Source organism: Canis lupus, chromosome 1 (assembly GCF_003254725.2).
Source record: "Canis lupus dingo isolate Sandy chromosome 1, ASM325472v2, whole genome shotgun sequence".
NCBI lineage: Eukaryota > Metazoa > Chordata > Mammalia > Carnivora > Canidae > Canis > Canis lupus.
In genome coordinates, this window is record NC_064243.1 from 43,114,800 (window position 1) to 43,122,883 (window position 8,084).

An 8,084-nucleotide genomic window follows, 5' to 3' on the forward strand; every position below is an offset into this window, starting at 1 on the left:
AGCTTCTTCTTGAGGAAAGTGAGCAAACACGCTTTTGGGAAAGGGTCACAGCAGGTTCTGTTAAAGTTCAATGGCACTCCACTGACTCCCAGAGAAGTCAGCATTCTTGAATCCATACAGTTCCTGCCTTCATACATTCCACAAATATGTATTTAGCATTTTCTGAGTGATGGGATACCAAGATCTAATAATAGCAGTTACCTGTCAATTTAGGAGTAAAGATGGGGCAAACGTCAGATGAGGAGCAACTTACTGCAAAACCTTAAGTAGTAGGATTTCTGAAAAAAAATGATCCAAGTCGATTTAGACCTCTGTTCTTTCATTTTCTAGCAATGCCCTCTCATCTTCATACCTAGAACTTGACTTATTTTTAGAATGCATAGTAGATCTGGGTATAGTAGATCTGGGTATTAGGGTTTTATACTGTGACCCATTTAGGTTATGAAGCCAGAAAAAAACTCATCTGATACCTAATTTGTTATATGATCTTAGACCAACATAGTCCAATAGAAATGTAATGAGAGCCACATATATAATTTAAAATTTTCTAGATGTTACACTAGAAATTAATTTTCATAGAATTTTATTTAACCCAGTATATCCAATATATTATTATTTATTTCAACAAGTAGTCAAAATAAAAATTGTTAGAGATTTTGCTTTTCCTCATATCAAGTATATCTGGTGCATATTTTGCATTTAGAGTAAATCTCAATTTGGATTTGGATGAGCCACATTTCAAGTTTCAGTAGCCACATGCTGCTACTGCACTGAACAGTACAGACCTAGACTTTGAATATCAGTAATGGATAAGAATGTTGAAGATAAGCGAGACCTGTTCTTGATACTCGAGACCCAAGAGTGAATAGTTTATATCTACCTACCCTAGTTTAACACTCTGTTATAGACTTTATTTTATAATATGACAACACAAACTGCACAGAGGAACAGCAATATTGTTTCATCCATTTTTATATTAAACTTCTCATGAATGAGCAAACTCAAAAGTATGGTGTTATAAGAGCACCATCTTGTGGTATTGTGTTGTTTACCTTGCTGAGCAGAATTTGGGGAAAAGGGAACAATGCCAAATGATCTGGATAAGATTATGAGTTTAAGAAACTACTTAATGGTACTAAGGAACTATCATTGTTTTATTTCATATGTAGTCTTTTTGGCAGGTCCTCAAGATGTATGAACTGGACATGACAAACTTCCCAGCTAGAAGACTTGGAAATGCTAAGCTTTGGATGTGAAATCACTTCAACATGAACCTTGGCTAAAAGCAAACTAGGATTTAGTGCTAATATGCTAGTATTTGCTTCAGGGAAATCTATGGCTGACACTGAGAATATTCGCAAAAGACGGGATGCATACAAACATTGAGATTTTAACAGAAACATTGAAATATAAGTGTTCTTAAGGGACAAAAGAACAATTGCTACAGCACTGGGAAACCTGAACTTTCTTCATTAGAATAAAGGCCTCAGGGAAGCAGCACTGGCCACTAAATGGTGGCTCCCACTGATCAGATCTAGATCAGACCACATTTGACCAAGGTCAGCTGATTAAGGTACCCTCTGAATGTAATCAAAGACTTCTTTTTATTTCTTTTTTCCAATGCTCCTAGAAAGATTTGGCCACTTTGCATTAGTTATCTGTGACTGCGTAACAAATCACCCCCAAAGTTACAAGCTTAAAACACTAAACATTTATTGCCTCACAGTTTTGGTGGGGAGGGGTCAAGAACCTGGGAGCAGTTTAGTTGCATGATTCAGGTTGCATTCAGCACATTGGCAGGGACTATAGTTGTCCGAAGGCTTGATTGGAACTACAGGATTTGCTTTCAAGAAGACTCAGCCTTAACAATTGGCAGGAAGCCTCAATTCTTCACTTGGGACTTTTCAAAGACTTAGGTGTCCCATGATGTGGGGCTTTGCAGAAGCTGCTCACAATTGACCTTCCCCAAAAGAAGGTAAAAATCGCAATGTCTTCTATAAGCTAGTCTTAGAAGTGACAAGCCATCTCTTCTGCTGTTTTCTATTAGTCACGTAGACCAAACCTGATACAGTACAGCAAATCAAAGGTGCAAATATCAAGAAGTTAAAATCACTGTGGGGGCATTTTCATGGCTACCATTGTCTGCCTTCTGGTCCCCAACAATTCATATCCTTCTCACATGAGTTAACTTTTCCTCTCCTCAAACTCTCAAAAGTCTATTATGGCTTCAGCTGAAAATCCAGAATCTCATTACCTTAATCTGGTCTTGGTTGTAGATGAGGCTCCTTAAGGTATATTCCTGAAATACAATTCTTCAAGTACAGTTTTTTTCAATCTAAGGATCTGTGAACTAAAGGGACAATTTATCTGTCTCCCAAATATCCAATACAGAATGGTGGCACAGGCAAAGGAATATCTTAAGTTTAGGAAAAAATCAAAGAGGCCCACTCTTGTTATTTTTATATAACACTGTACTAGAGGTTCTAGCCAGGCAATTAGACAAGAAAAATAAATAGAAATCACCCAGATTATGTACTGGAGATTCTACCCATGGCATTTAGACAAGAAAAATAAATAGAAATAATCCAGATTTTAAAGGAATTATATACTGCAATCATGTATTGCTGGTGGGAATTTACAGTAAAGCAGCTGCGGTGAAAAATAGCTCTTTAAAAAAATTAGACAGGGATCCCTGGGTGGCGCAGTGGTTTAGCGCCTGCCTTTGGCCCAGGGCACGATCCTGGAGACCCGGGATCGAATCCCACGTCAGGCTCCCGGTGCATGGAGCCTGCTTCTCCCTCTGCCTGTGTCTCTGCCTCTCTCTCTCTCTCTCTCTGTGACTATCATAAATAAATAAAAATTTAAAAAAAATTAAAATAAAAAAAAATAAAAATAAAAAAATTAGACATAGAATTACCATGTGACTCAGCAATTCCTTCCTAGGTAAACCCAAGGTAATAAAAAAAACTGTTCAGACAAAAACTTGTATATAAATGTTCATAAAAACATTATTCATAATAGCCAAAAAGCAGAAACAACCCAATGTCTATCAAGTAGTGAATAAACAAACTGTGGTATAGCCTTATAGTGGACTATCAAACAAAATAGTTATAGCTAATTAAATAACAAATCGGGATAAAATGAAATCATAAAATACTGAATCCAAAAAGAGCAGATACAGAGAAAAATGGAAATAGATGAGACAAATAGAAAATAAATATCAAGATGGTAAAATCTAACTTAACCATATCAATAATCATATTAAATGAAAATAGCCTAATTATCCCAATTAAAAGGCAGAGATTATTGAGTTTAAAAAAAAAAAAAACTCAACTATATGATGCCCAGAAGAAGCACATTTAAATACAAAGATAAAAAATATGTTAAAAGTGGATGGAAGGGACATACTATGCCAACATTAATTAAAACAACAACAAAGGGGATCCCTGGGTGGCGCAGCGGTTTGGCGCCTGCCTTTGGCCCAGGGCGCGATCCTGGAGACCCGGGATCGAATCCCACATCGGGCTCCCGGTGCATGGAGCCTGCTTCTCCCTCTGCCTGTGTCTCTGCCTCTCTCTCTCACTGTGTGCCTATCATAAATAAATAAAAAAAATTTAAAAAAAAAAAAAAAACAACAACAAAAAGCTGGAGTGCCTATTTTAATATTAGTCAATGTAGATTCCATAGCAAAGATATTACCAAGAATTTAAAAAGTCATTTTAAAATGACAAAGGGAGCATTTTACCAAAAAGGCATAACAATCTTATATGTTTATGTAGCTGATAACAAAGCTGCAAAATACATAAAGCAAAAACTGATAATTTTCAAAAATAGACGAATCCATAATTAAGGTTGGAGATTTCAATACTCATCTCTTAATAATAGTACAAGTAGATAGAAATCAGAAAGAATATATAAAATATGAAATACTATTAGCCAAGTTGACCTAATCAATTAACATTTATAAGAACAGCAAAATTTATCATTCTTTCAAGTAGACATGATACATTTACCTAGAAAGATCATATTCTAGGCCATAAAATATTTGTCAATAAAGATTCAAGTCACATGACATACCTTCTTGGACAACAATGAATCAGAAATCAATAAAAGAAAGATATCTGGAAAATTCTGAAATACTGAGAAACCAAATAGCATACTTTAAATAATCTGTGGATCAAAATACATACCAGAAAGAAAATTATAAAGCGTTTGTAAATAAACAAAATTAAAATACCAGAATTTGTGATATGCTGCTCAGACAAAACTTGGAGGGAAATTTATAGCACTAACCACCTATAAAAGAAAAGATCGTATCAATGACCTCAGCTGGCACCTTAAGAACCTAGCAAAAGAAGACCAAACAGAAGAAAGTAAACAAAAACAAATGAACAATAACAACAAAAATATGGAAAAGAGAAAGAAAACTTATGAAATAACTAATTATTTGGAAAGATCAATCTACGTGATAAACCTCTTACCAGACTTATCAGTAGAAGGAACAAGACACAAGCAACTGTCAGCAATGAGATAAATGTATATATCACTACCAATTTTACAAATAGTAAAAGGATAATATGGTAATATTGTGACCAATTTATTCCAATAAATTCAGTAACTGAAATTAATAGGAAAGGCATACATTACTAAAGCTCATCCAGGAAGAAATGGATATATTGAATAACTTACTGAAAAAAGTATTTAAGCCTTTCTACAAAAACAAAAACAAAAACAAAAACAAAAACTACTTCCAGATTCAGACAGCTTCCTTGGAGAATTCTAACAAAGAGTAAAAGAAAAATTATCAATTCTACACAAATGTTCAGAAAATTGAAAAGCAGAGAATATGTCCCAAAGACATTGTAAAAAAAAAAAAACTACAGCTCAATATCCCTCATGAATATAATGCAAAAATTCTTATTATGTAGCAAAATACCCAAAAAGGATAACACATCATGAACAAGTGGAGTTAATCGCAGGAATGCAGAGTTGCTTTAACACATGAAATCAATAATTCATATTAAAAAATTCAAAGAGAATAACTATATGAATATATCAATCAATGGAGGAAAAACATTTGACAAACCCAACATCCAGTCTTCATAAAAACTTTCAACAAACTAGGAATAGAAAGAAGCTTCCTCAATTTGATAAGGAGGATCTATAAAAAACCCAACAACTAACATCACTCTGAATGCTTTCCCCCTAACATCTGAACAAGATGAGGATGTCTCTTTTTTTATTTTTACTTTTTAAGATTTTCTTTATTCATTCATGAGAGGCAGAGAGAGGCAAAGACACAGGCAGAGGGAGAGGCAGGCTCCCTGTGGAGCCCCAATGCGGACTCCATACCAGGACCCCGGGATCACGCCCTGAGCTGAAGGCAGACATTCAACCACTGAGTCACCCAAGCGCCCCTTCTTTTTTTATTTCTATTGAACATTTTACTGGAGGTCTTAGCCAGCATATGGCAAGAAAAAGAAAGAAAAGACACATAGACTGCAATGGAAGAAATAAAACTGTATATCCAGAAGACAAAATCATCTACATTGAAAATCAGATGGGACTCTCAATTATAACTGAGTTTAGAAGGTTGTAGGACACAAGATTGACCAACTACATTTCAATATAGTAACAGTTAACAATTGAAATTAAAAATGCCACTTAAAATATAAATGACTTTATAGGTATATATCTGACAGAAGATGTGTAAGACATGTACAATTAAAAGATAAAACATTGTTGGGCAGCCGGGGTGGCTCAGCAGTTTAGCGCAAGCCTTCAGCCCAGGGCGTGATCCTGGAGTCCCGGGATTGAGTCCCACATTAAGGTTCCTTGCATGGAGCCTGCTTCTCCCTCTGCCTCTCTCTCTCTGTGTCTCTCATGAATAAATAAATAAAATCTTTAAAAATAAATAAATAAATAAATAAAGATAAAACATTAAGAGAAAATTTTAAAGACATTAATAATAGAGCTATGTTCAAGGGTTGAAAAACTCAAGATGTCAACTCTCTAATAAGATTAAGAGATTCATTACAATCCCAATCAAAATTCTATCATGTTTTTGTAGAAACTGGCAAGGTTATAAAATATATGTAGACATACAAAGGACCTAGGATAGATATCTTAAAAAATAAACTTTTCTGAAAGAAAAGAAAAAGCATAATGTCACTCATGATTTCAAGACTTATTTTAAAGCTAGTTATCAAGTTAGTGTGGATTTGAAGCTCCAGAGACAAATAGATCAATTAAACAGAGTCCTGAAATTGTTCAAAAATGATTTTTACCAAAATGCAAAGGCATTTCAATAGAGATAGGGTAGTCCTGTCAACAAATGGTGCTGGAACAGGGGGATACTTATTTTGGCCCATACCTATATTCAAAACTTAACTACATCATAGACCTAAATGTGAAATTGAAAACTATAAAACTTCTAGAAGTATAGGAAAAAGATCTATATGCTTTTAGGTTAGGTACATTTTAGATATAACACCAAAAACATGATACATAAAAGACACATAATTGGATAATTTGGACTCCATCAAAAATAAAAACTCCAAGACACAGTTAAGAAAGTCACACCCTGATACAACACTGCTACCCAGAATATAGACTTTCAAATAACCATAATAAAACGACAACAAAATAACTCAAATCCTTTGACTATATACTTCACCAAAGATAATTTATGGAAAGCAAATAACATGAAAAGATGTTAAACATAATTAGTTATTAGGGAGATGTAAATTAATAGTGATATACTACTACACAACTATTAGAATGACTCAAGTTACTTAGACTGACTAAAGTGTTGTTGAGAACATGAAGTAAATACAACTATCACTGCTGGTGAATGTAAAATGTATAGCAACTTTGGAAAGCATTTTGGTACTTTCTTAAACACACACTTACCTATATAACCCAAGCATTCTACTACTTTTTACTCAAGAGAAATGAAAGCATACCACTTATCTTACTTATAAAGACTTGCATACGATTTACAGCATCTTCATTTGTTATAGCAAAAAACAGGGTGGGGGTGTGAGGCAAATGTTAGGTCAATGTATGAACAAAGGTATATCCAAGATACTGCTAAAAAAAGGAGATACTCGTACACACAAAATGGACATATCTCAAAATGGTGAGATTAGTCAGAGTACATGCTTTATGTACTCTTAACATCACTAATCCATTTATATAAATTCCTATAAATTCTAGAAAAGGCAAGCTAATCAACAGTGACAGATCAATGAGATCACCTGGGGACTGATAGGGATTACAAATGGACAGGAAATTTTGGGATACTTACAATATTCATTACCTTAATTGTAGTGATGGCTTCACCCATGTATATACATTAAAATGCCAAATTATACTTTGAATGTTGACTGTTTTGTCAATTTTACCTCAATAGTTGCTTATGTCCCTGTTAATTTATGGGCATTTTAATTGGACAAGACACACCCATATATCCATTTAAGACAATTCTTCTATTTTAGGCTTCTGCTGAGATGAAGGGCAAAAGCCTTGAGTCTTTGAAGTTCTATTGAGGATGAGGCCCACTCTTAAACCTTTTAGGATTTTTGCCTGAGTTCAAATTTTTTAAATTTCTCCATAATCCTAACTAAAACCAAAACATACTCAAGTTTAGAATTAAGGAATAAAAATGTATGTACACTTATCTTGGACTCTTATCAGCACAGATGTTCTGAATGCAAAGATAGCATTCTATTTTATATATTTTTAACCTTCCTAGTATCTTTATGTGGCCATTTAACTCATAGTTTTAATTGGTTTAGTAATAATTGAATTAACATATTAGTAATTTTCAAAGTATTACTTGGTCTTGCATTGAATCATCCTGAGATACTTATTTCAAGACCCAATTCCACTACTAAAATATTGGAAGTGGGGAGGATACTGGGATCAGAATGGAACTGGGAATGTCACTAGTTTCCCAGATGAGCAGACACAAGTGGAGCCAACTCTGTCTTCACATATACAAATGCAGTCTCCTACAGTTTCCTAATTTAGCAGTTTCTAAGATTAAGAATTTTATCAAAGTAAAAAGTTCACATTACTGA